Source organism: Cynocephalus volans, chromosome 7, assembly GCF_027409185.1.
Source record: "Cynocephalus volans isolate mCynVol1 chromosome 7, mCynVol1.pri, whole genome shotgun sequence".
NCBI lineage: Eukaryota > Metazoa > Chordata > Mammalia > Dermoptera > Cynocephalidae > Cynocephalus > Cynocephalus volans.
In genome coordinates this window covers 160,028,759-160,056,104 of record NC_084466.1, presented here as the reverse complement: position 1 = coordinate 160,056,104, position 27,346 = coordinate 160,028,759, and the positions used below count along the sequence as shown (strand labels likewise).

General features: G+C 50.1%; 1 protein-coding gene and 1 pseudogene across 1 annotated transcript in view; one reads left to right on the top strand and one right to left on the bottom strand.

Annotated features, from left to right (window-relative positions):
* TCERG1L (transcription elongation regulator 1 like) overlaps nt 1-27,346 on the top strand; it is a 206,949-nt gene that overhangs the window by 65,517 nt on the left and 114,086 nt on the right. The gene's annotated exons all lie outside the window — the stretch shown is intronic.
* Nucleotides 556-10,150, bottom strand: LOC134382434 (L-lactate dehydrogenase B chain-like; annotated as a pseudogene).

Here is a 27,346-nt window from a genome sequence, read left to right as displayed (position 1 = left end):
AGCCCATGGCAGCTGGGTGTCAGTTCTGGGCAGCTCCAGGATCGGGTCAGATCCACGAGGACAGGCCCAGTTGGAGAGCACTGAGCTTGGCTGTGTGGTCCAGACTCTGGGACTGAATGGCACGTCCTCTCCTGGCATGTCTCTTCAGAACAAATCATTACCTACTAAAAGGTAAAAACCAGGGGATGCTGCTAAGAGGACCTATGAAAAGATCCTCTGTTGCTTGCTTACCTCCACTGGCACGGCTACGTGAGCGTACGCACACGTGTGCTCCCGCGCGTTTAAGTAACCGGTAAACCTGTAACTTTAAAATTTATCTTATTATTTTCCCAATCGCATATAAAATTATTTAGCACTTTTATTCATATTTATGGCAGTGGCTCTTCAAATTCCTTTCTTGTTGTGATACCATTGGAAGGTGACTTATATTCTAGCTTTGTTTTTATTGTTAGGTATTTATTTTTTTCACACTACAATAGTTAATTCTATTTGTTTAAGGACTCATTTGCAAGCATTAAACCAAGCAGGGGCTTTAATTCAGTGCGCCCGAATTCGTCACAGGTCGTTCAGGTCCTCCTGGATGTCCCACGGGGGATCTGCACTTTTCTTGAGCTCAGCAACCTCATCATCCTTCAGCTTTGGCTTGGTAGCAGCGTCAGTCCCCGAGCATCGAGGGTACGTGAAGGCTCAGGCAGGTCCTCTGTGCTGTATGTCTGCTTCGCCATAGCTGACGCTGGATGAATCCTGGGGAGATTTTTCAACATGGATTCAGTGAGACTGGCCACACTTAATCCAGTGGCCCAGTGGGCGTGTCCTTTCAGCCTGATGACTCCATAGGCACGTTCAATCACATTCTTTGTACTTCCTTCCAGTTCTCACTGTCACTGTCCATTCCCATCTCTGGATTCAGTCCATGGAGAGAAACACCCGCCATGTTCACCCCACACGGCCACACTGGAGTCACCACTTTCTCCCAAAATCCGTCCATGACAGCTGCTGGGATGAATGCCCAGCTTTTCAGCCATAAGACAGGGAAATCTAGCAGAATCCAGATTACACCCACCTCCAGTCCCTTGGTGCTTGGGTAGTCCCCTTAGTTTCCAGGTAACACATGTAAGGATGTCCACTGGGGTGGAATCCACGATGATAAAGCAATCAAGACTGTGCTTGATGATCTGAGGAATAACGAATTTGAAGACATTAACATTTCTCTGCACCAGATCTCCCCCTCTTGCTGACAGGCTCCCACAGGTACCATCACAATCTCAGAACTGGCGGTCATAGTGTCATCTTTATCTGCCACAGTCTCAGATGTCTGAGGAAATAAACTCCCAGGCCACAGGCCCATTATTTCTCCTCTGAACTTATCTCCTAAGACATCCACCAGAGCAAGTGCACAAGCCAGAGCTCTCCCAGAGTGGTGACTCACGCGCCAGGCCACCCTGTCCACCACCACTACAGAGATCATATTGTTTGGGACTGCTGCCTCTTCTGCGACTGCTGCAATGTGTTCTTTCTTAAGAGCTGCCACAGTGTGCAGGAGAAGGGCTCTGAAGAGTGCTGCAGCAGTCCTGCAAAGGACACGATGTCTCCAGCTTTGTTTTTAGTTCGATGGCTTCTGGCTGAAACCTTTGGGAGGGTAGAACCAGGTCTCTCACCACCGACTTCCTGTCCTCGTCAGCATCCTGAAGAAAGGGCAAAGGTGTGAAAAACACAGACTCCACCTTAAGAGAGTGGCCTGGGTTCACCAAAGCCACTGTTTATTTTTTCACCTTCTTGTGTCACTATACTGTCCTTCATTAGCCAGCAGCATGGGCCAGCATTTCCTGTGGCGAGGTGCTGGCCGTGGCTGTGACACTCAGTAGCTCACACGGTTCTCTTGAAAAGAGCTGCAAGAGGGACTTCCTGAAGCCTTCCTCACTCAAGAAGGAAGGACAGTCAGAGCCTTCTTGGGCGCAGAGCGAAGGGGTCATTCATCCCAACCTGCTTTCCCTGAGACGGCACCGCACTGTGCTGCAGGCCACTGGCAGGCACACAACCTGACCAAGCATGTTTGATTTGGGGAACAGACGGGACAGACACTTCCCGCAGACGAGCTCTCCTCTCAGACTCTAAATTCCCCATGTCCACCCAAGTTGATCACCCTGCCTTCGCCCGTGCTCTCAATGTCTGTGGTCTCTGAGGGCCGCACGTGAAAATTAGCCCAGCTAAGCCGAGGATGTGGCGTGACCCCAAGTGCTTCTGGAGAAGTCATTCCTTCTGCTCGGCGAGGTGCTTTCAGAAGTAATCAGCCTTTGAAGTGTTTAGGGCTAACTCCCTCTGAGAGCTGCCATTGCGGGACGCGTGGCTGCAGGACCCATCCGCTGACTGCCGTGGTTTGAGTGTCTGTCCCCTCCAAAGCTCATGCTGGAGCTCAAGCCCAGGGCAAATGTGTTAAGAGGGTGGGAATTCTGACTATGGCATTTGAAAGGTGAGGCCTTTAAGAGGTGATTGGATCAAGAGGACCCTGTCCTCCTGCATAGATTAATCCATCCATGGATTAATGGGCTAATGGATTAATGGGGTATCATGAGAGTGACTGGGAACATTAAGGACAATGAGGACCTTAACCCGCTCAGTCCTCTCACCATGTGATGCCCGGCGCCACCTCAGGACTCTGCAGAGTCCCCACCAAGAAGAAGACCCTCACCAGATGCGCCCCAGGACCCCGGACTCCAAATCTGTAAGAAATAAATTCTTTCTCTAAAAATTCCCCAATTTCAGGGATTGTGCAATAAACAAAAGAAAATGAAGACAGTGACCTTTCCTGTCAGAAAACCTCACGCTCATTGAATGCTTTTCCTCATATATGAGCCAGAATGCAGATCTTTCTTCATCTTTTTTGCTGATTTTAAGGACTATAGGGTTCAGGCAACACATATCTACCCAGAATTCATAACGTTTCCTGTGGTTTGCTTTGCGACTGGCACATGCCAGTGCGTGTGTGGGTGTGTCTTCAGGATGCACGTGGAGTCACACACAGTGCGTGTGTGACTGCGATATTCACAAGCACGCGCGCGCATGTGCGCACATGTGCGTGTGTGTGCGTGTGTGAGTGCGTGCGTGAGCATGTGTGTGTGTGTGCGTGCGTGCGTGTGTGCGTGCGTGTGCGCGTGTGTGCACGTGCGTGTGTGTGCACGTGTGCGTGTGTGTGCGCATGTGCGTGCGTGAGCATGTGTGCGTGTGTGTGCGCATGTGCGTGCGTGAGCATGTGTGCGTGTGTGTGTGTGCACGTGTGTATGTGCGTGTGTGTGTACGTGAGTGTGTGTGTGTGTGTGCGCATGTGCGTGTGTGTGTGTGTGTACGTGAGATTCAGGCCATGCAGGAGGCCAGGTGAGAAGCGACAGGGATGGGGATGCAGGGAGACAGTGCTGAAAATCACATGTGAGAGCCATCTGGGAAACAGCAAACAGACTAGACTTGTGAACTGATCCAGGAAGGACTGCGGGGAGAGAGAAGTCAAAGACTGTCCACTCTAAAATCTCTTTTTAGGTGTGTTACTGTCCCTAAGGATTTTCATTCATTCCTGGTTCTTTCCGTCATTTTGTCCTATCTTGTCTTTCTTGTCAGCGATGAATCCCTCTGCCGCAGAGACCTTGTCTCAGGTCTGTGTGCCCAGGGCTCAGCCAGCAGTGGCTTCTGCAGGTGTTTCCATTTTCCATCATGTGGTTATTGGCCGAGGACATGAAAGCGAGAATAGGAGACAGAACACAGCCTGTGCCCAGTAGATGATGCTGATTTACATAAGAAGACTTCAGAATTTGATCATGGTGAGAAAGAATGTGCAGATATAATTTACTGTGGCCAATGCATAACACTTAAATACATCATACTTAATTCATGGTAATTAGTGGAAATGAATTTACATGTGCAAGTACTTTGTGCCTGCCCTACACAAGTGAGTTTGACTAAGCCTGGCATTAGTTTCTACTTCCAATGAAAATGTGCTGAGTGCTGTGTGGTGTGTGCAGTGTGTGTGTGTGTGTGTGCACACATGTGTGCAAGCCTGTGTGCATAACTCACGTTTACACCTCTGTCTGGGGTTACACTGCAGCATCCATGCTTAACAGCCGCTGTATGAACTTGCATGTTTTCCTCTCCACACATCTCATCCTGTGCACTTGGGAATCCCAGTGGGAATCGTGAGCATTGGGTACTGCTGGCATCTGGAAGGGGCATTTGCTGGTTATGTTTCAGTGCAGAGTCCCCGGAGGATGCCCACCCTGTGCTCAGGAGAGGAAGTGCATTGTGGGCTTGTGTTGCTGTGGGTCGTCACACCTGGGGATGGTCCAGCCTGCAGGCTAGAGGGTAGATCCCTAATTTGTCTTCTTTGGACCAAGCCCTTGCCTCTGCTGCTGGTTCTGCCACATTCTGCGTGGCCCGAGTCTGCTCAGGCAGGCATAGGCAGCCAAGAGGAGGAATCTCTGCAGTGAAGGACAGAGGTGGGAGGGGGTTCCCCCAGACCCCCCAACTTTTCCTCTGCTTTCTACCATCCCTTCTCTAACTGGGAAATGCCAGTTGGTTCTCCCTGCCCCTGGCTGGCCCGTCCCTTCCCCACCCATGTGGTTCCCGACCTGCTGTCTCCCAGTCTCCATCACCGGGTCCTGGCCTGGCCTGCTGCTCCTCCCAGGGACCGCAGCACTGGTGACTCCGGACACCTCAGACTACTGCATGGGAGCCACAGCCGCCGGGCTTCTTGCGGGGTTTCCAGTTGCTGTCCCTGTCCCCCACAGCCCCACCTGGATGAAAACGCCCTTGCACATCCTACTGTTTGCACAGTGCCCTGTCCCCTCTGTCTGCTCAGGACCTAGCCCAGCTCTTCACTAGAACAGAGTATTTACCCTTAAGAAGGGTCAGTCTCTCCAGCCGCCAGGGGAGGCCAGTCCGCAGGGAGCCATACGTCTGTCCAGGAGGGTCAGGGGCCCACTGCCCTCATTTCAGGGACAACCAAACGGGGAGCGGCTTTACAGGAGGGGCTGGTGCACTTTTCAAGGTGAATGCCTGCTGCCCATAGGAAGCAGAAGCAGAATTAAACCTCTCAGTTTTTAAGAAAACTTATTAGTTTAAACCCATTAACAAGCTGTAATACTGGCTGTTATTCCCCAAAATAATTAATCATAAGCAAACTCCAAGAATTCCAAAGAGGCTAAGCCTGGCGGCACCGCCTGGTGGATTAACTGCTGTAATTAACGTCGCTCCTGCAGCCTCCTTTCATCTGACTTTTTAATTACGTTTTGCCTGACGCTTTTTCCAGTGTGTGGTGGGTCACGGTTCCCTGCTCTGCACACGGTGGCAGTAACACCAATGTGACTCCTCGGAGCTCTGGAGATCCTGGCTGGCCTTCGTGGACACAGGCCCCTCACCGAGAGCTTACTGACTCCTTTGACAAAAGGGTGCAGCTGAGGTCAGTCTGGTCTTCAGACAGCTTGCCTTGAGGATGGGCCAATTGACAGTGATGCCAGCACTGCATGGCTCTGTAAGGGCTGGAGCCTGGTTTTGTCCACGTGCCACCACAGCAGTCCCAATGGGTCTCCCTCCCTCCCTGTGCCAGTGACACCCCAACTTGGGTCCCCCTGCAGCACCTGCCACTTCCCTTCATTGCCCAAGTTCCTCCTGCTCCCCACAGTGTCCTTTACTCATGGCAGTGAGATGTGCCAAGTCTTCATGACTCTTGTCCCACCCCAGGGAGTGGCACCAAGACTCTGGGCAGCAGCTGAGCTCCTCTACAGGCTGGGTGACACCAGGGCCCTTAGTCCCTGGTGCTGTTGAAATCATACGGATGACTTGATCCAGAGGTAGAGCACTTAGAGACTGCGCCATGACCTCAGTGCCATGAGCTGTTGGAAGCACTCCCCAACCTGCAGCTCACCAGCCCCTACCACTGCACCCCAGCATTCCTGGCAGCAAAGCCTTGGCCGTGGCTTTAGGGACCAATTGTCCTCCCCCCTCCCAGCAAACATTGGAGACACTACACTTCCTGTAGTCCCTTCTGTCCAGTGTACCTGAAATAACCTTTGCAGGCTGCTGAGAGCACCTGCCCTCCCTCACGTGGCCCAAGCCCACCCCTCCCACGTTGCCCAGCTGACTCTCCAGGGCTGCTGCTCTGATAAACCACCCTTTCTCGTGGACAAGCTCCCTGAGCCCCCAGATGAAAGGAGGTGCCTATTATGTGGTGAGATGCATCTGACACCTTCACTCTCTGGTGCTTCTCATGGCTCTAATATTACACCTTTTGTATTTAATTTTCTCCAAGTGTCCCTGCACATGGGGGCAGAAGACCGAAGTCAAAGAGCAGGGGTCTCCTGCTGCCCCAGGGGCAGCCCCTTTTAGTGGATGCCACTTTTAAAAAGATTCATATTTTAGAGAGTTAACTTCTCCATTGTGCCTAGACTGTTGGTATCTTTATGTCTCTACTTGTAAATTTTGGATGTGGCTTCTGACACATATGAAAGATGGAGATTGCATTGGTTTTCTACTGCCCTGTAATGGAGAAGTGAGCTTTAGCTGAGTAACAAACCATTCCAAAGTAGAGGCCTGAAATAGTGTCTGTTTACTTATCGCATGACGTTGTGGGTCAGCAATTTGAGCTGGGCGCGGGCAGATGGCTCTCCCGCTGCTAGGGTGCTCTTGAAACCTTGTGGGTTTTGTGTGCATTCAATCAACAGAAGCCACACCCGTGTGTGCTTTTGAGACATACCTTTCTTTTAGATTTACCGCAGTTGTGGATCTAGACTTCTGTGGGATGACATTGGCAAGATCTCTTAGAAACTATTTTCTCCAGCTGAAGGGACTACTAAACACCACCCTAAATTTTCCAGAGGTCTTGCCAAAGTGTTTTAGAAAGTCTCGTACTTGGCCTGTGGGCCAGGCCTCCTCTCCCTTTGAGAATGGTTTGAGCAGCTGGGGACTGGGAGTAAGAAACAGTTTTCTTTTTCCACCTCGGTAAGTCGTGGCTTCTCTCAAGTCTGCTTGTAAACTGAATGATTCTTTAGTTTATCTGGATCTTCTCGGGTCTTACCATAGGCAAAGGAAGCAACTGATGTCCTCAGCATTATGCCTGAGAGGGCCATCCACACCCATATGGTCACCGGGTGCATGCCACCCTCCCGCGGGCACTGCTGCTGTGGCTTGGGGGCTGCACCTCATGGTTTCCCACCATTTCCTTGGCCTTGCTGACAACTTCCTCCTCAGTTTTCTTGCATCCATTTGTTGCCTGCTCCAAAGGAAGATGCCTGCAGTCACTTTTTAGGTTTTTGCTCTGGCAGCACCGGCTTTCTGTATCAACTTCTGGGCCAGTCGTCCTGCTACGTAACAAACCACCCCAAAATGGAGTGGCCGAGACCTACAGCCGTTTATTTAGCTCACAGTTCTGTGGGTCAGCTCGGGGGCTCGGCTGGGCCCCCACACCTTGCTGTCAGCCGACACCTTGCCCGGCACTGGCTGACCAAGTCTGGTAGTGCTTTGTGCCTGTCAGTTGGCACAGGGTGCCTGCCACGCACCTCGCACCGTGGAGACCACGTTGCTCACGTGGGAGCAGCAAGACAGGGCAAGGCCCAGCGCACACGTGGTTTTCAAGTCTCTGCTCACGTCACGTGTGCAGCTTCCCCATGGGCCAGTGCAGCCCAGACAGTCACAGCCAGGGCTGGCACGGGACAGGCTCCCAAGGGCAAGGGCACAGGGAGGTGTGAGCGCGTTGGTCGAGCACCCTTCCTCAAGCATCCAGGTCACTTGCACAGTCCCACGCGATGACATTTATATAACTTAAGTACTCAGAACTAAACATTCCAACGTAAATAAAACACCTAAACCTCTCATTCTTCTTCCATAAAATGATGAGTTTCTTCCACAAAACGGCGACTCTCTTCTTTATGATACGAGGACGCCGACACTCCGACTTCCTCCTCGGTTTCTGATCCCGACTCCTGTCACTTACACACTTTTGCTTTTGCATTTTCAGGAGTGTTCACGATTATACTTTGTCTTACGGCACCTCCACATTTTCTAATTTTGTTCATTGGCCGATTCTAGATGTCGATAAATACTTAAATGTTCAATCATATAATTAACTGGATGTTGTTCCATTGAAAGCCCCTGGGACAGTGTTTTAACACCAGAGTCAAATGCCGTGACCACCTGTCACTGCCTCAGCTCAGCCCCCTGGGTTTGCGGGCCGACGACATCGTGAGGCTGTCATGCGCCGCTGTGTGCTTGTTCGGACCCCTCCCTGCACTTTTGCACTCTGTTTCCTCCTCTGTCTTCCCGGGGCCCTGCCTCCGCACACACCCGTCTTCTGCATCCCGTGCTGCCAGCAGCCTCTCTCCGAGCTGTGCAGCTGGAACTTCTGCCCGGCCGGCTTGGAGCCACTATGTCTTGAATTTAGTATCTTCTTTTCCAGCTCACAATCGCACTTTGCTGGAGCACATCCTAAAATAATGTCCCAGTAAAAGATATTGCTGGCGCCTTTCATGTTGGAAATTCTGATTTTGCCTTCAAACTCGATTGATAGATTGTCAAGCTGTATGATATTAACTTGAATTGTTATTCCTTCAAAACTTTGAAGAAATGCTCTGTCATCTTCTACAGTCTGAACTCACAAAGAGAAAGACGTGTTCAAGTTCGTGTTACTTTGTGGATGACTCGTCTTTTCTTTTTGTAACAATACTATAATAATGGCATCCCTTTTATTGTTGATGTTCAGTGATTTCCTAATAATATTTAGACATTTTAAAATATTAATTCTGTGTAAAACTCTGTGGGTATTTTCAACCAAAGATTCATGCTCTTCTTTACCTGTGGGAAATTCTCCTGTTATTACATGTGTGTATACACACACGCACACGTGCTGTTAATGTACATTTTGTATTATCTAGTCTATTACACATTACGTATTATGCTACGATGGTACAATGTGTATATTGTAGTGTAGACACCATCAGTGCACTGTTACAGTGTAACGTAAATGCAGGCTGTAGATGCTTTTCTCCCCTCCATGGTACGTGCTGTGTTCCTGGTGAGCTGTCAGTCATTACAGATCGTCCCTCCTTATCTCTTATTCATTTCTCCTATGTATGTATTTTTGCATCTTTGACATTTTTCGCACATTCTGGGAGACTTCCTTGACTTTGGTTTCCACATCTATTGAATTTTTTGGAAACCTACACGCACCTGCGAGTGTCTCTTGTGTTCTGCACCCGACCTCCTGTCTTTCGCAGTGGTCTGCCCGTCCTGTGGTGCGTGTGCTGTCCCCGCAGCTTTCTCGGGGTACGCTGTCTGACTTCTTTCATTTTCAGCTCTGTTCAGTTTCCCGAGCCTTCTGTCCCCGCTCCTGGGCTTCTCTCCCTGGTCATCTCAGTCTTTCTCTCTCCTGCAGCCAGTTCTTTTCATTGCTGCCTTACAGACTTTAACCCCTTGTCAAGAGGAAGACCTGGGGACAGGTTAGGGTCTCCTCTCCTCTGGGACAGCCACTGTCCTGAGCCTCTTGGGTTGTAGCAAAAGGACCCCGAGGCCTCTGCTTCCTCCTTCAGCAGATTCTGGTGACGGTTCTCTCTGCCACGTGTACCTCATAACTGGTCCCCTCTGCTTCTCACCTTCTGGAAACCTGTGGAAATCAATCATCTGCTGGAGATGTCCCTCTGCTCGCCCTCCTGTCCTCTCTCTCCCTTTCAGCTCTTCTTCGTGTGTATTTCAGAGGAGACACAGCAGGGACAGAGCCAGCACGTCTGCCTTCTCTGTGGTCATGAAGGGTCAGGCCGTGCGTTATCCTTGAAAATGTGTGATCAAGTCTGTGAGCCCGTCCAGGCGGGGCCTGGGCTCATGTCACCACATCTCCAGCACCTCGAGCGAGCCTGGCCTCAGGAACAGATGCCCGCTCAACAGTTCACTCACTCATTCATTCAGACTCAGCCAGTGCCTACTGAGTGCCAGGGATTGTCAAATAATAAAAGAGCCCAAATCACTTACAGAAAGCAAGAGGGACAAATTATAAAATGGCCAGCTCCATAAATGTACTCAGTTAATGAATGGGTAAGTGCAGGTGACAAAGTAACATTCTCAATTCCCGTGTGGACAATGAGCACCTGCTCACAGAGGTGGGCCGTGGGCCCCCGGACATGTCGCGTGGGCACTGCCCATGGCAGTGTGATGCAAGGCTGTGCAGCACCTGCTCCTGCACATTCTGTGCCCAGAACCGGGCATGACAAGGGACGGGTCAGGCTCAGAATGTTTTTCTGGAAGAAGGCCATGCATGTCTGTGCAGGATTGAGGGCAGGGAGGCTGACGGGGCACTGCTGGGCTCCCAGGGACAGTGTCCTATGGACAGGGGTCGTGTCCCATCACAGGAGCAGGCACACCAAGAATGATCTGGGGGGGGGTGGCTCGTTTCCCCAATCCAAGATGTCCTGTCTCCTGATGCCACTTGCTGTAGACCTGTCCCATTGGCATCACTCTCTAACTGGGATGCTGCGTGAAGACATCCCCACCACACTCTGGGCCATGAGGGAGCCCGGAAGGGTCTTGCTCTGACCAGAGGCTGGTGCTGGCATCTCCTCACACTAGGAGGAGGACACCACCCTCCTTGTGCAGGCACAGGGCAGATGGGCAATTGTTCCACAGCCCTGGCAGCAGTTTCTCCCGAGTACCCCTTGTCCGAGGCCCTGGAAATCAGTCCTTCAAGAACCCTCTGCCTGCATGCTCTGCTGGCCTCCCAGCCCTGCTGTCTCTGGCCCACTGGGCTCTGATGGCTGACACTTGTGACATCCCTGCACATTTGAGTCTGGAGCATTGAGTGTGCTGTTTGTGAAAGACATCTGATGATTACCAAACTTGTTTTCATTATTTGACCACTCGTAGAAGCCTGCAAAAAGCTTTCTTTAGAGATAAGAAATAAATAACAGATAACAAGGGAGTGTATTCTTTTTTTGACATGCCTTTATTTTCAGGCGATAAGGAGCATGTGTACATTTTGTTCTTATTTTCATTTTGGGCAGTGCCGTAAGTGTCTTCTGCGGCAGGCCCTGTTCTGTCCACATGGCTTTGGTTCCCATATCAGCAAACAATCTATGGGCTGTTGTGTATTTGTTTTTAATGTCCTCTAAAGTCTACATTCAAGTGGAGGCATGGAATTACATTTCCAAAAGGCAAGTGCAGATAGTAGTCTGTTTCTGGGTGAGGGTGAAATGTTGTGTCCCAAGCTCAACTCTGTGACTCATTGTGATCCACTGCCTGGACTTCAGCAGCCCTTAATGGACTGTGCTTTGGGGAAAGCACCTGCCTGGTTTGCAGCCCGTGAAAAAGCATATGTGTTATGTGGGGCTTTGACTTTTGTGTTTTCAGATTTGAGTATGTGGCAGGCAGGGAGGTGCCAGGTGAGTGGGGACACCAGCAGACAGACATCAGGCTTTGCCAGGGCAGCCCAGTGACCAGAACGACAGATCCCACTCTGCTCAGCCCCTGTGGTGCTTGGTGGAAACTGTGGCTCAGCCCCTCCGTCCCCTCCAGCCCAGCCAACATGATGGGCAGGAGGCTTGGAGCACTGGGGACAGCCAGGCAGCCTGCTCTGGTCATGCGCCATCAGCACTTCCGGAACACCTGAGGCAATGTGGCAGACAGAAGGGAGGCTTCCCATCTCTCACAGGACCCTGGGCCACTAGAAGCACATCAGTGACAATGGACATGAGAGAAGCTTCTGATGAGAATGCCTGGAACTTCAAAGGAGCCGCTTCCTTGGCCATTGCTTGCTGTGGCTCGTGTGAGAAACAGCCTCTCCCTGCCCGCTGAGCTCCCTAAGGCACAGCACTGTCCTGTGTGCGACAGCCGGCCTCTGCCTCCCGGGTGGGCTCCAGGCAAAGCGTGGAAGCCCCGCCCCCATATGAGACCCTCTGCAGAGAGCCGGCCTTTTCCATTGGTCCTTCGTCTTGGTGGAAACATCACATCTTCTGCAGAGCTGCCTCCAAATATTGTTTCCAGGAGAACGACATCATTGTTCTCCGGCGTGGATTCCTTAACAAGATGGCTGTGCAGACTGGGACAGCGTGCAGGGGCCGCCCCCTGAGGTCCTGCCGTGGCGAGGGGGCTCGGATGGGCTAGGGATTGGCACAGAGGGTGGACAGGACAAGGCTGTTAGGGCAGGAGGGGCTCGGACAGACCCTGATGTCGCTAATGGGCCTTTGATTTTCCAAAATGTGAAGAAGTATTTTGATAAAATTAAGCCAACTTTCGCACCATGCTTCAGTTAAGAATGTTCTATGTTAGGATTTTGAGGGCTGGAGAGTTGTACAGAATATTTCAACTGAGAAATCAGTAAGATATCTAAGCAGGAAGCGCATGAATAGAAAGCAAATATAACTCAGCTCCTGGTGAAATGGGATAAGAGAACATTAAGGCCTGAAAACCATTAGGTGTTACTGGGATTGAAGCCCCATTTCTTCTGGGAACTATTTCTAAGAGAAGCAGATTGACTGGCTGGCTATGGGACTGCCGTTTTCTACGCAGCTGACCCCTAGACTCGCCACTCAAGCCGACGTACAGAGGCTTTCAAAGTTGCTGAAAGTGGTGAGCACACAACACTTTGGCCATTAGAACACAACCTCTCCACCCCCACCTGCATACATTCTTCTCCTGACCTGCAGAGCAAATCCATGAAACTGCCCTAACCCAGCTGCATTTGCTTTAAGGCTGTGAAGTATTTCTGGGTAAATTGAAGAGCTGCTCTCAGGTCTCTTCCTATCTTGAAGACTCCCTGGATCCATGTGCAAGAGCCCACAGGTCCCCACTCACCTCTGCGGCTCAGCCAAGTATAACGAGGTGACACTTTCAATCCTGCATTCATTTGGCAAGATTTACTGCCCCTCTTCATCGTGTCAGACCCTCAGGATGTGCATCCGGCAGCACACAGGGCCTGGCCTTACCAAACGTGCGTTCTGCAAATGAGGACAAAGGCCAACTTGCCAGCCCACAAGCTGGACCTGCTGCTCGTGTACCTCAGAGACAAACCTCTTTTGGAAGCATTAACACCCTTTTAAAGTACTGCATAAAATGATGGAAGTTTATTTAAGTCCCTGAAATTATATATCTGTAATTTTACTTAACCAGGTACAATGTAACTAAATAACTAATTGTTAGTAATACCACTAGTAAATGTACTAACTTATCTTCATTTGTTTATTTATTCACTCACTCATTTCAATAAATGTTCATTAAGCACCTACTAAGTGCAAGGAACTGTTTTTGGTACTTGGAAAAGCTTGAGAAAATAAAAAATGTCCTACCCTAGTAGGAGACGCACACACTGACAGAAGATGGGAGAAGAGATGAAGTATATGGCGTGTGGAAAGTGACAAGCATTTTGGAAAACGGACACAGTAGACAAGGAACAGAAGCTCAGGGCACAGTGGAGCTGTTAGCATCTTGGGACTCCCCGAGATGATGACCCGTGGGTGGAGTGTGGTGGACGAGGATTAGCTGTGGCTAGCTGGGGGGACGGCCAGCGCAAAGGCCTAAGTCAAGGGTGAGGCTGACATGTTTTTTGCAGACCAGCAAGGAGGGGAGAGGAGTGGCAGGAGATGGGCCAGGTGGATGATGGAGAGCAGGACCACAGAGGGGTTCCCGAGGCTGTTCTCGACTGCACGTGAAATGGGACGATGGCAGGGTCTGGAGCAAAGGAGTGCTATGAGATGCTGTGTGGTTTTAAAAGCACCACTCTGGGTACCAAGAATGAACCATCAGGGGAAAGGTGAGGGAAAATGTTAGTATGAACAAAGGACTGCCGATTCACGTAAAGCAAGTGGTCAGATGGATGCTCGGCCTGCGCCTCCCGTGGGGACGTGTGTGTGTGTTCTTGCTCACCTGCCTTGCCAGTTTTCCCCTCAGAGCGTGGCTCCTGGCGATGCCCGCTACAGCCACAGCTACCTCTGCTGAGCGTCCCACTCCTGGACAGTCAGCAGCTGTGCTCTGAGATGGGGACAGGTGCTGACAGATTTACAGCTCCTCTCCCCAACGGGGAGGGTCATAATTGGATAAATTGTCATTTTTTAACCACCAACGAGCTAACTAGGAGGGGCTATGCTACGGAAACAGTGAGGCACGTGAACTCTCACTTCAAAGGTGGCTCTGTTGGCAGTGGTCATTGTGTGGCACTGTGGCCCTGGAACATCAGCATGGCCATTTCAGGGGTCTGTTGTCATTTTGAGGCTGATATCTATGACTAATGACCAAATGGATGTTTTAATTAAATTGTTTGAAAATCAGTAGGAATAACTAATTTGCTGAGAACCATTGAGTGGTTTTTATGGTTGGATTTGTCAGATCATAGGTCGTAGGGTGGGACATGTGATCCTCATATGTGCAGGCATTGAGGACGAGCATGCTGTACAAGGATAAAAAAAACGAAAGCTTGAGGGTTGCATATAAGCAGCTGCACAGCAACTCAGGAGACAGAAATGCAAGAGTCACGCTGACATTTGGAGTCTAGATTAGGAGTTTCAGGGTGACTCAGTACCTGACGCTAACATTTAGGAGAACCTAGATGCAAAAAATGTCTCTTATTGGTTCATGTTAAAGGGCTTTGGTTGCATTACAATCATATCACCTTGGCAGTATATTTTTAATTATATAAAGACATTTTACAGGATTTATTTATTGTTTTAAAGTACTAGGTAAGTGCATTTTTATTTATAAGAGTCATACACAACAGAAGTACCCACAGCAAGACATGCAGGTTGACTGCCACCAGGCCCTGCCAGCTGGGGCCTCACTGTCTACTTTGGGGGGCACCAGAATCTCTCTGTACCACAGACATGTACAGGTCTCTCTGGCTGGCTTGGGGGACCCCAGACTTGCATAAATAGGGTCATATCATAAATGTTGTTCTACATGTTAAGTCAACCTTTTTTTACTGGAAAATTTTCCATATCAGTTTGTAGAAATCAACCTCATTCTGTTAAAGTGCACCAGAATATTTCATAAATTTCAACTGTCATAATTTACTAAATCATTTTCCTTTCAATACATATTTTTTTATTTTTTTTATCATTACAAGTGATGCATACACATATTCGGGATTACTTGCAATGTCTTTATGACAGATTCTTAGAAATGGTATTGTTGGGCCAAAAGTTAAGCTTTTTTATTTTTTATTTTTCTTTTAAGATGCTACCTATGGCTTTCCAGAAAGGCTCTGCCTTCCCTCTTTCACCCCAGCAAGGATGAGCCACTTCCTTGCATGCTCATGATTCTGAATAGTCCACCACTGCAGTTCTCTGAGGTTAAACAGGCATCTTTGGTCATGTCATCATCACTGACATTTTCTTAGACAACTACTTTGCACACTTTGTAGAGATAAACTACACTAGGCATAGGGATTTTCACAGGTGCTGATTTCAGGGTGTTCATTGACCTTAAGCTCCATCCGAGTGGCCCTCCGGCAGATGTAGGAGTACGTTTGTAGCATGTTGGGTCCCTTGCTGTTGACAGAAGCCCCCACTGTCAGGAAGCTCCCCACCTCATATGTCAGCCTGCCCCAAGTTTAGAGAAACCAACAGTGCTACTCAATGAATTCCTCCAAGGTGCAGGTCAATTTCTGCCCTTTGGATCGCGAGAGACGAGGTCACTCTTCCTCCCATGTGACAGGCGCAGGCTGGTCTGACCTCAGCTCTCTTGACACATTGATGCATCCTGCCTTCAAACCAAGAACCACTAGTTTTCTCAAAATTTTCCCAAGAGAGGTTTTAATAATTTTGCTCCATAGCTTCCATATTTCATTCATCCCTTTAAGAATTTGGTGTACCTAACAGCTAGTGATAAATTGCAAAAATATTATTTGTAATAGCAATGATTCATGAAATTACATTAGCAAAATTAGCCTGTGTGACGATGAAGTGTCTTTCCAACAGCATACTTAACAGGTAATGTGGCTTCTCTCACATGCTCAGTGGCTCGGGGCTGTCTGGAGTAGGAAATAAAATCAAAACATCAAAACAAAAATATCCAGTGATCTGCTTCCAAGAGTTTTTAGGAGGTAAGTAATTTCTTAAAAGGTTAATGGAGATTAAAATGACAGATTCTCTTTTCACCGCAATATATTTTTGATAGTTTCCAAATTTATGTTTTAATGTAGCATTACAAATAGGTCATACAAATATATAAAAAAAACAGTGCTAACTAGGGAAAATATCTGGAGGGAAAAGGACTAGTAAACTGTAGAGATTTTTTATTTTAAAAGCCACAGAAGACAAGACTAAGAAATTTGAATGCATAATCAAGTTTTGTGTGTGTGCATGTCATGTGTGTACATGAACACTGTTTCTTATTTGTAGAAATGTAATGGCTGTGAATGAAGGTGACATGAAAGAGGAAACACATGAGTTAATACAGAACAAGTGTGTAGCCTCGTTGATGATAAAGTGATTCACGTTGCAGTGACGAGATCTCAGTGTTCCACTGCACAGTTCCCTCTCCTCGCCTACCTCCCCGCACGCCCTTCTTCCCAGGTGTGGTACAGCAGAGCCACCGGCAGGGCTGATGGCAGAGCAAAGTCCCTGTTTGAAAACGCTGCAGGAATTTGTGTCACTGCCTTGTACAGGTGATAATCCTCTGGCTGGTAATTCTCCTTATGGGAATTAAGCCTTGGGATATAGGAAATTCACTCCAGGCAGAGCTGTTTGTGATTATTTTAAATCAGAATCACCTTACACCTCCAACAGTAGTGTGGATAAATTATTCTTTGAAGCAATTCTATGTAGCCTTTTTAAAAAGCTATTTACAACGGCTACAGAGTAACCTAAAATGCCGCTTGCACACTGAGTTTTTCAGAGGCAGAGACTGGAGATTTGTGGAGGTGTTTTCGGTCTCCTTCTCCCTGGCCTTTTTTCTCTCCATAAGCTGAAGGGGAGGGCATTTGTGAGGCGGAGAAAGGAGGTGAGGCATTTTTGAAGCCCTTTTAGCAGCTTCTAGCAAAGAGCTCTCAATTCTGCATGTTCCTTGAGTTGTGTTGGGAGCAGGACAGCTTCACTTTTGGCAATTCAAGGTGCTGCAATTTTAGAAGGAAAGAAGGAAACCAACTTTAAAACTTTTTTCAGGATTTATCAACCTCTCCTACTCTTTTGTGAACAAAAATTGGTTATGGAACAAAACTCATAAGATCAGATCAGTTACACAGCTGTTTTCAAAGCCTCTTCTATGAGGCGTGCACGTGTTCCTGCTAATCTTAGGTGTGCCGTGTGCCCCAGTTACCTCTTCTCCCAGCTGTGCTGCATAACACAACAAAATCTCAGTGGCGGTGGCAACAAGCGTCCCGGCTCATGCATCTTGGGTCAGCTGGGCAGTTGCTCATCGTGGTCGGTCTTCTTCCAGGGTGAGGGGTTGGCTGGTGTCATCAGGTCTGGAGTGCCCATGTGGAATGACAGGATGACTCACCTGTGCTCCACATGCCCTCGTCCTTTGGCAAGTGCCGAGCCTTGTCTGCACGGGATGGCAGAGTGTGGGAGTGAGCCAACCTGTGCGCAGGGCTTCAAGCCCCTTCCTGGGTAGGCAGGCCCTGCGACAGTCAGGGACCTGGGCACAGGAATGAGAAAAATCAGGGTCATTTCTGAAATCTGCCACAAAAAGAATGCATACATCCTTATTTTCCTATGATCCTTTTTTTCTGAGTCAGCCTTCCACTAAGCAGGAATACTTAGCCTTTGTGTAAAAATTCTCTGTGCTCTTTTAAAAATCCAGTCTTTTCAAAGTTAAGCTCCCGATCGTGGTTGGCTAAGATGGTCTTTTTGGAATACTCACTCTCTTCAGGTGACTTCTGAGTAAACTTTTTCTCACCAGCCAGAAGCTGGTGTTGGGGCTGATAGTGTCCTTGTGGTGATGGAGCCTCATGCCAGTCCTGCTGTCCACCGAGGGGCTTTGTCTGAGACCCTCCCTGGTCTGAAAGACTCAGTGAAACTGCACCACGGTGAGTGGCATCCCACAGGCGTCCCCGGCCCAGGGCCGCTGGCTTGGAACTCAGGCGGCACTTGGTGGATAATTCACCCTGGCCTGGCAGGCTGGTGAGACTGCTGCCTCCCTCCAGATCTGACGGTCACACTGAAGTGCTCTTCTAAGCCTGACTTAGCACAGTTTTCAGGCCAGTCCTAGTCCTTCATACTTTCAGGGGCAAGACTTGGGAGCCATTTGGTGCCTCCTCGAGCACTTGGGAAGTCCTTTATTTTGGCCCTGCACACAGACCCCTCTCTCCACTGTGGCCTCCTCTGTGTTGGTCAGCAAGGGGCTCACTGTGCCCTGTCCTGCTCAGAGCTGGTGAATGCAGGGGTGTCTCTTCCCAGCGGTACACGGGACTCAGTTACTCAAGATGCTCCTGGGAGGTGCAGACGTGAGTGAGTGGCCTGTGAGTGGCCCTTGAGATGTCCAAGGTTTGGGAAGGGCTGCTGTTCAGCAGATGTGCTAACAAGCACCGTGCCTCCAGCCCTGAGTGATGCCACATGTGCAGTGGACTGTTCCTGTCCATGTGCTCCTCTTACCCCACATGGGAACAGCTTTGCTGAGATACCATTTGCCACCACCTCTCCCTTCAGTGGGGCTGTCAGGATCATCTGTGGGAAGACTATTTCCGTGTCTTTTGCACAACAGTTGTTGCCGATTGTCCCTCTATCTGCTAGGGTTTGCTGCAGGTGAAAACAAGCCAGATTCTGCTGCAGGTTCCCTTGGTGGGCAGCACGTCAGAGGAGACAGTGAGGAGCCTGCCTTTGCCAGGCTCGGTCACGTGGTAGGTGAGAAGGCCACAGGCACACAGTGGACTTAGCACTGACTAGAGAAGGGGCACATGCTTTTTGAAATAGGGCAAACAACAGAGAAGTATATATGTAAACATCAACGGTATCTCTGTATCCAGTCTGAGTTCACCATCCTGAGGATCCTGCTATGGCCGATAAGGCCTTCGGGACTTTCTTTTTCCTGTGAATATAAACACACACACAGACACATGCACACACGTGCACACACATGCACATGTGCACACACCTCCTTTTACAAAAGTGAGAGCATTTCTTTGTGTTTGGTATCCATTGCACATGGATGCTATAAATTTTATTTCCATTCTACCATGATTACTTTGGAGTTTTAGTACACATGCTTTTTAACTATCCATGTGTAGACAGCCTCAGGGATAGTCCAAGACCAGGGTTTGAGCATGGCTCAGCCAGCCAGTTGACCTGTGAGATCCAGGACAAGTGACCCCATCCCCAGACCTCTGACTACTCCACTGTGAACCGAGTGTAAGAATACACACCCACTGGGATGTACCTAATGAAAAGTGTGTGTGTGTGGTTCTATTGTTTTGTTTTCTTTTTAACATTTTTCATTTTTTTATTTTTATATTTTTGTCTTTTTCGTGACTGGTACTCAGCCAGTGAGTGCACCAACCATTCCTATATAGGATCCGAACCCGCAGTGGGAGCGTCGCTGCGCTCCCAGCGCCGCACTCTCCCGAGTGCGCCACGGGCTCGGCCCCATTTTTCATTTTTTTAATTGAAACATAATTGACTGTACTTATCTGTGGGGTGCAGAGTTGAATATCAATACCTGTGTGCAATATGTGATGCTCAAATCAGGATAATTAGTATATGCAACGTTACACAATGGAATACTTTTTTGTCTCATGCTTTAACTGAGTTGGTGTGCAATTGGTGATACTTTTATTATTTTATTGTTGCCAAAATTAGACTTGGTCATGTTTGATGGCTCATAATTGTGAATATATAAGTCATCAGACATGAGAGGAAAACTTTTCGGAGCCTCTGCTTACAAGGCAGGAAAGTTATGGGCAAGTTTAGGAAGGAGACCCTCAGAGTGGGGAGGAATGAGACTTTTGGGAACAGGCTCATGAGCAGGCATGTGTAGGAACTGCATGGAGGTCAGGCCCTGACAGCTCCAGGCAGGTGAGCTGTCACATCCCAGTGAGGACCCAGAGCTGGTGGGGGTGGAGGGGAGGGAAGCCCTGTCTCTGGACCACACCATGACCATGCTGCTGGGGTTCCAACCACACTAGAGTAGCATCTGGTTTAGTGTGGCTGGAATCACATAAGATTGCCAGTTAAACACCTCATAATGGATGGGTGAGGTTTTCCTTCAACATGTGTTTAATTATTAACGATTAGTATTTCAAAATTGTCTGTGAAAGTGAAGACCAGTCTTTAAAGGTATACATATAGATCATGTACATACATGCATATATACACATACACACATACACATGTGTGTGTATATGCGCACATACCCGAGAACATATATAGCAACAAAACTGGCAAACTAGAAAGTGCTTATTTATATTGGAAAAGTCCCACCCTCTTTACAAGTGCTGTTTGGAAGTGTTCCTGAGCTGCAAGGCTCCCGGGTGAGTTTAACGGGCTGGGGTCACCATTCCTGCACTTGGGTTTTAGGAAGCCTTGCCCTGATTAAAGCAGGGGTGCGATTCCTGGTCCCCGACCCTCCCCAGGAGTTGGCTCCACTGTAGGATGTGTCAGAGGAGACGTGACCCTAAACACGACTTCAGCACTCAGCCTTACAAGTAGCCGGTGGTCTGACGAGCCACAGCTGGGAGGATGGCAGCCAGGCAGTGTCCACCCTGTCCGTGACTCCAGAAGAGCCCTGAGGGCAGGGAGACATCTGCGCTCCTGCGCGGCACGTCCCCACATGCTCTGCTGTCTGGCATTGACGCGCGGCTGGGGCCCCGAGCGGGCTGCAGGGTAAACCGGGTCATGTAGACGCGTAGACAGCAGCTCTCTGTGCGGAGAGCTGAGTTCATGCCCACCCATGACCGCTGCTCTGGAGAGTCCCCAGGGCCCAGAGCTGATCCTGCGGGAGGGGATGAGACCAGGGCCCGGCCTTGTGAAGGTAGCGCTGGGAAGGAGAGAGCTGCAGCACAGTGAGCAAGGGTCTCCTGTGTGCACACGCGTGGTCCACCGAGAGGGCTGCACGACCTGCTTCTTTATTCTTGCTTATTATTTTCTTTTAATTATAGAACACTTCTATATATCTTGGGCTATTTGGAGATTTCATTTACCTCCTACAAGTAGGAGTCGACAGTTGTGCTAACTGGTAATTGATGTCTATACTATACATTGCTCAGGCTTATGATTATCGTGACATCCACTTATGAGAGTGACGCCGACCAGCCCATTGCAGGGTGGGTGTCCAGCTGGCATTTTGGCAATGGGCATGCAAAGGTGGGAGACATGAGATGTGTACATTGTTGACAGCCAGGACTTTTTCGTAATGATCTTAATATTGTATGTGAACGTGTTTAACTTCCTCCCATGATCATCTATTTGGAAAGAACTAAAAAATTCTGAACGGAGTGTCAGAGGAAGAACCAGCCCCAAAAGCTTGACCTCAGGCTCTGGCTTACGGGGGAGGTGTGGCGCGGGCTGGGCCGTGCAGGGACAAGGACCCAGAAGTTAAGCCTGGAACTGGGGCTCCCAAGGCCATTGATAGACACCTCGCCTGGACTCTGAGGCCTGCAGAAGTGGTGTGGACTAGACCACTGAGTGCTGCTAAGAAAGCACAGGAAGGGAGGGTTGGGGTGGGGCAGAGGGTGGCCTTAGGCGGGGAGGAGAGACGGGACTGAGGTGCTGGGAGGCGAGGGGGGCAGAGGCGGAAACGGACAGGATGTGAGAGCCCGGACATGACCAGCCAGCCGGGCCTGCAGCCGATGCCTCCAAACTGCTCCTGAACACAGCTCCAGGGACAACCATGCCCAAACCTACATGCTAGACAGAGACCAGGAGAAGGCTTTCCCCTGTCTGCTTAGAAGATGAGAAAGCAACATTCTTCCTCAGTGGTCAATATTGAATGAATGTTGCTATTTCAGGTTGCGTTAGGTGTGGCCGGGTGACAGGGGGGTGACAGGGAGGGGTTGCTCTCCTCCCACTCAAGCCGCTCAAGCCCTGACATCAGGGAGCGCCACTGCCAACCTGGTACTAGCCGAAGCCTAAAGCCACTGCAGGGATGACCCTGTCCCCCTCTGCCCACAGCTGGTGGCCTCCCTCAGCGTGTTCTGCTCTGCCCACTTGCCAAACCCAAGCCCAGCCCCAGGAGACTGAGAGCAGGAGTCGCCCTCCCCAAGACCACCCGTGAGCAGGCACAGTGTTGGGAGCTCCCCTGGGCACAGACGCTGTCTGGGCTTGGACCACCCTGGCCACTTCCCCCTGGGACAGCACACTCCACGCTGCGCCGTGGAGCGTGGGAGGACAGCGCTCGACGCCACGGGGTACTGCTCTCCTGGAGCCTGCAGGGGCACAGGCCAGGCCAACCTTCAGCCTTGCCATTGTGAGGAGGTCAGGGGAGCTCCTGAGAGAGAGACAGAGGAGGGGGCACCTCCCTGCCCAGAGCCCACCCGGCCCCAGCATGCGGCTCCTGCTGCCAGGCACTGAGGTCCACATGCTGCTCTGCGTTTTGCTTCTGTGTTTTCCTTCTGAGGCAGGACACTCCAGTGTCATCCAAGTGTTACACAAACGTGAAAACACAGCATGTCCTCTGTCCATCTGCCCCGAGGCAAGAACAGGATGCCTTTTTGTTCAAAGCGAACCTAGTTATTGTTGCCTGGGCTTTTCAACTTCTCAACTACAATTATTTTTGATTACATGTATTTACTGTGTGGCTAATTTACCTTGAGTGCCTTGAAATTGAATTTGTGGGCTGTGTGTTTCTGTCCTTCACTCCAGCTGCGCCGCTGGTTATTTCTCTCTTCCGTCCCTTGTCTGCTTGTGAAGACCGTGCTCTGGTTCTTTGGCTGCAGAGCAGAAAAACTGCCTCCTCTGAATGCTGATTTTCATGGTTGTAATCCCAATTTTTATGGTTCTGAAGGAAAACTTTAAAGCCCAGTCATTTGTTGGATTCTCTACTGGAAAGGCAGTCACCTGTTTCTGAGACAGACTAGAATTCTGCCGAGTGAAGAAATGTGTTGGGCAAGTTGGTGTGTGAAGGCGACCGATACCTGGGGTTGGGGGTATTGCTCCAAGATGTGTGTTCTTCAAGTCATTTCATCGCATTAGGATGATTGAAAACAAAATTGCTGATTTTGAAACTGTGTTCACGAGGCTGACTACTCTTATGTTTGGCGTAACCCTAACCTGTATTATCGTGCCACGTATGAGTGAGTCCCACGTGCCACGTCCAGCGCCGGGCCTTGATCTGGAAATTCCTCTTGCTTTGCTTTCCATGCGGTCAGACTCTGGTACTTTGAGGGGAATGCCTCTGTAGTGGTTGTGAAGTTTGGGGTTTTCCTTCAGATGTGTGGCTTTTTAAATCAGGGTTATGTGGTGCCTCGGTCATGAAATCATTCTTGGTCTGAAATAAACACAGAAGTGTGCTATCAGGGAGGCAGACACCATGCTCTGGGCTGGTGTCCTTGAAGTCATTGTTTTTAAAAATTAGGAACATCTTTGTCCTTCCCCTTTCTACATGTGGAAGAACAATGTGCTTGCAAGAACAGGTGCAATGGTCTCCTGTAAGCCGTTCCTCTTGTGTCCTTGCGAACGGTTCTGGTGGTAGCTCAGTGTTTTGGGCTGTGCGGCACAGCCAGGTGTCTGTTCCCTACACTTTGCTGTGGGACATTTGTGTCTGGCACATAGGACCCGTCATAGAGGAACCTCCAGCAGGTTGTAGTAATTTTGACCTCCTGATCTTGTTCCTCCGATAAGCGAACCAGCGCGCGATGCAGGAGGTTCGAGCACTAGCATCCAGTGGTGAGTTGGAATCCCGGCTATTTGGGCCCTGGGCAGGGGCTCGACATCCCAGAACCTCGGTGTCCCCATCTGCAAAGTGGGGTGGTCACAGATTGCTCCAGATTGGTGTGTCCATGGCAACAATAAATGAAAGTATCCAGATTGGTGTGCGGAGCCCAGCAGGCCGTGGTGCTGACTGATGTCTGCTGTTGTTGCTGATAACCACACCGCTATCAGCAGTAATAGTAAGGCACACCCTATTCATCATTCCAGGCAGAAGCCTGCAAGTCCAGGTGCACTAATTAGAGCAGGAAAGGTCTTTTTGTCGGGATTTGAACTTGCTAGAGGTTGCTTTTTTTGTTGTTTCCCCATAAATGGTTGGTGCTTTCTTGCATGTTTTATTTGGGACGGTTGGGGGAGGGGCTCGGGGAAAGTGTCCCCCAGAGGCCTGGCGGTGGCCAGGTGTCTCACAGGTTGGCCTCCACTAACCGTACTGAGGCTCCACGAAAGAATGGCGTTGCTTCTTTCCTGGATGGGAGAGTTCAAGTTACTCGACCAAAGCCACATGGCTTCTTAGCACCACAAGGATTTCAGTCAGTTCTGACTGACTTACTCATTAACAGACATTTGATTGTCAACCAAATGACAGATATTGTGATGTCCACCAAGGATTCCAAGGTGAATTAGATAAGATCCCTGCTTCTAGGATCTTAGAGTCCAGGCAGAAAGAGGAATAAAAGTAGCTAATTAAATGAATAGGTCTACGATGGGCTATGGGCAGGTTGCTATGGGAACTGAAAGGGGCGGGTCTGGGAAGGCCACAGGAGAGTCAGGAGGTGACAGTGGAGCCGAGGCTGGCATGGGGATGGGCATTCTGAATGGATGTGCGGGAGTGTCAAGGCTTCAGGGACGGTGCATGCTGGGGCTGGTGGGAAGGGGGACGTGAGGCTGGACGGGTCGGTGGGGAGGACTGTGTGAGGCTTGGAGACCAGCATCAGGGTGAAGTTTAGGTCCCAGCCAGGAATAAAAAAGATAACTAGAAACAGAGAAGCACAATAGACTGAAAAGAAAAGGCAGGAGGAGTTGTTCCAAGATGTCACAATCGCCTGGAATTCGGGACAGAGAAAGGAATATCTGAAGTGACCACGATGTTTCCACTGTGGAGCTGTGATTGGACCTGGCTGCACTTCGCCACTGTGGGCAATGCAGCGAGGTCAGGGAACGGGGGTAGGAAGACAGGCGATGATTGGAGCTGGGCAGGGATGCTTGGGGAAAGGGCAGCTCAGCATGTTGAGCTGAGATCTATTAGTGAGCTGGTCACCTGGTCACTTTGTGTCCTGAGGACATCTGTATATGGTGGGCACAGAGTAGGACCAAGGCAGAGGCTCAGAGGTAGCTGAGGAGCAGATTGCCAAAGGAGACCATGGGGGGGTGACTACAGAGCTGGGAGGAGAATGCTGCTGGGGGAGCCCCATCACCAGGTCAGAATCTGCAGATGGGCCCCATGGATGGAGCCCGAGGAATCTGTTGTAAAGTCTCCCGTGGGAGCAGTCTCAGAGCAATGGCCACCTGATTATCAGACTACTGCGGGAAGGGGGTTAAAGGAGTCAGGGCTCATACGCAGAATGGTCTGATGTTCCAGGAAATTCTGATGGAAAGAAAAACGTCAGTCGAGTGGTAAAACCACTGGGGTAAATCCGAAGTGTGTGTGTGTGTGTGCGTTTGTGTGTGCATATGTGTGGGTGGGTACATGTGGGAGGGTATAGGTATATGTGTGTGTGGGTGTGTGTGTGTGCATATGTGTGTGGGGGTACGTGTGTGTGTGCACATGTGTGTGCGTGTGTGTGAATGTGCATGTGTGTGAGTGCATGCATGTGTGCACACGGGCTTTGTTTTGTTTTACTTTTGTAGCTGTTGGTTTTAAGGTAAAAGACACTGAATATGTTTACATTTTAAGAAAAAAGAACCGAGAGACAGAAAGAAATTAAGGATATAGGAAAGGGTAGACTTAAAAACACTTGAGTCACGCATGATGGGTTGTCTTTCGACCCTCCCTGGAGCAGAATGCAAACCAAGCTGTGGAGCTGCAGGGAGCCTTCATGATGGAGACCCTGGCAGAGCACAGTGGCAGGCAGGGTGCGTCCGACATCTCGGCGAGCCTGTGGCTGGGTCTCCACTGTGAGGGGGCTGTGGCTTTGTGGCCATTGCCCTGGAGACTGAGGGAGGGAGTGTCTTAATGTTGCCAAGGCCAGCGCTGCCTAGAGCCGTGTGAGGCCTTTGCTTAGTGAAGGCTCATGGACAAGTGGACGAGGGTGTCCTGCTGTGCTGAGGAAGAGTCAAGCCCTGCGTTTGGTCATTGCTCACTGAGACATGTGGGCTGATAGGTGGCCTTTGAGATCCCCTCCCCTCCCCTCCAGGTGGACTCAGAGGGAAATAAGGGCTGTGCTTGCCTGCTGGGGGCCCTGGAATGGGGCTGGGGAGAAGTTACCATCAAGGATGGAATTCTGTGGCTGAGCTGGGGTCCAGGCCACCGCCCTTGCTGGACGAGGCTGCAGCCAGTGCTGATTTCCCATGGGTGGGGCAGGTGTTGGGCCGAGTGCAGCTGCTCCCCCGAAGCTGATAGGAGGACTGGGGGCTCCTTGCGACCTCCCCCGGGGGCTCTGACTCAAGAAGGGGCCTTTTCACCCTCTAAACCACGAGTGAGAGAGGGGACAGGAAGGGATGGGGCAGGCAGGCCCACATCAGGGCCATTTCTGTGGCTATGTGGACGTCGTGCTTTCTTTCCCATGTGACGTGAGCCCAAGCAGCCAGGCCACCTCTCACCATTTCGTGGAGTCGTGCTTCACGGAGCTTTTGTGAAAATCCACCGTACTGGACAAACAATCCAAGAATCTAGAACCTTCCTCTTCCTCATCAGGAGGCCCTAGGACCCTGCAGGAGCTCATCTGGATGCACTGGCTGCCTCCTGCTGTAGGTATGGAAACTAGAGTGAGTTTTCCCTCTGCCCGTGGAGACCTGTGCCTTTCTCAGAATGCTGAGCTTTGTTCAAGAAGCCGACACATTTCCAAACTCCCGGCCCACGGCCCACTCGGATGGCGCGGATTCACAGCTGAAGAGTGAGCAGACCAGCGTCCAACATGCAGCCAGCGCCGTCCACACAAAACGTCGTCTGTGGATTGCTCTGAAGCATCGTCAGGAGGGGGCACTTGGAGGGCTGCGTGTGCGTAGGTGGTTCATCCTTGCGAGCAATGGCGGCACTTGCCACACTGTCACATGCTCTGCAGAGTGACCATCACAACGCTGGGACACAAACGTTCCACGTGATTGTGTGACACGTTGCACCATTCTAGACTAAGGGAGGGAGCTCTGTCGGATTTGACTGAGAACCTGAGAGACTTAGTGTGTTTTCAGCTTCTCTGGAGGAACAGGAATTGAGATTTCTGCACAGTGCAGGACGTGAGTAAAAATGCCCCCATGACCACAATCTGCCTTGTCTGCTACCTTGAGAGTGGGATGACTTCGGCTGGGACGTTCTCACTGACTGTCGTGAGCAGACACACTGCTAATGCAAAGAGATGGACAGGGGTCCTCAGGAAGACTCC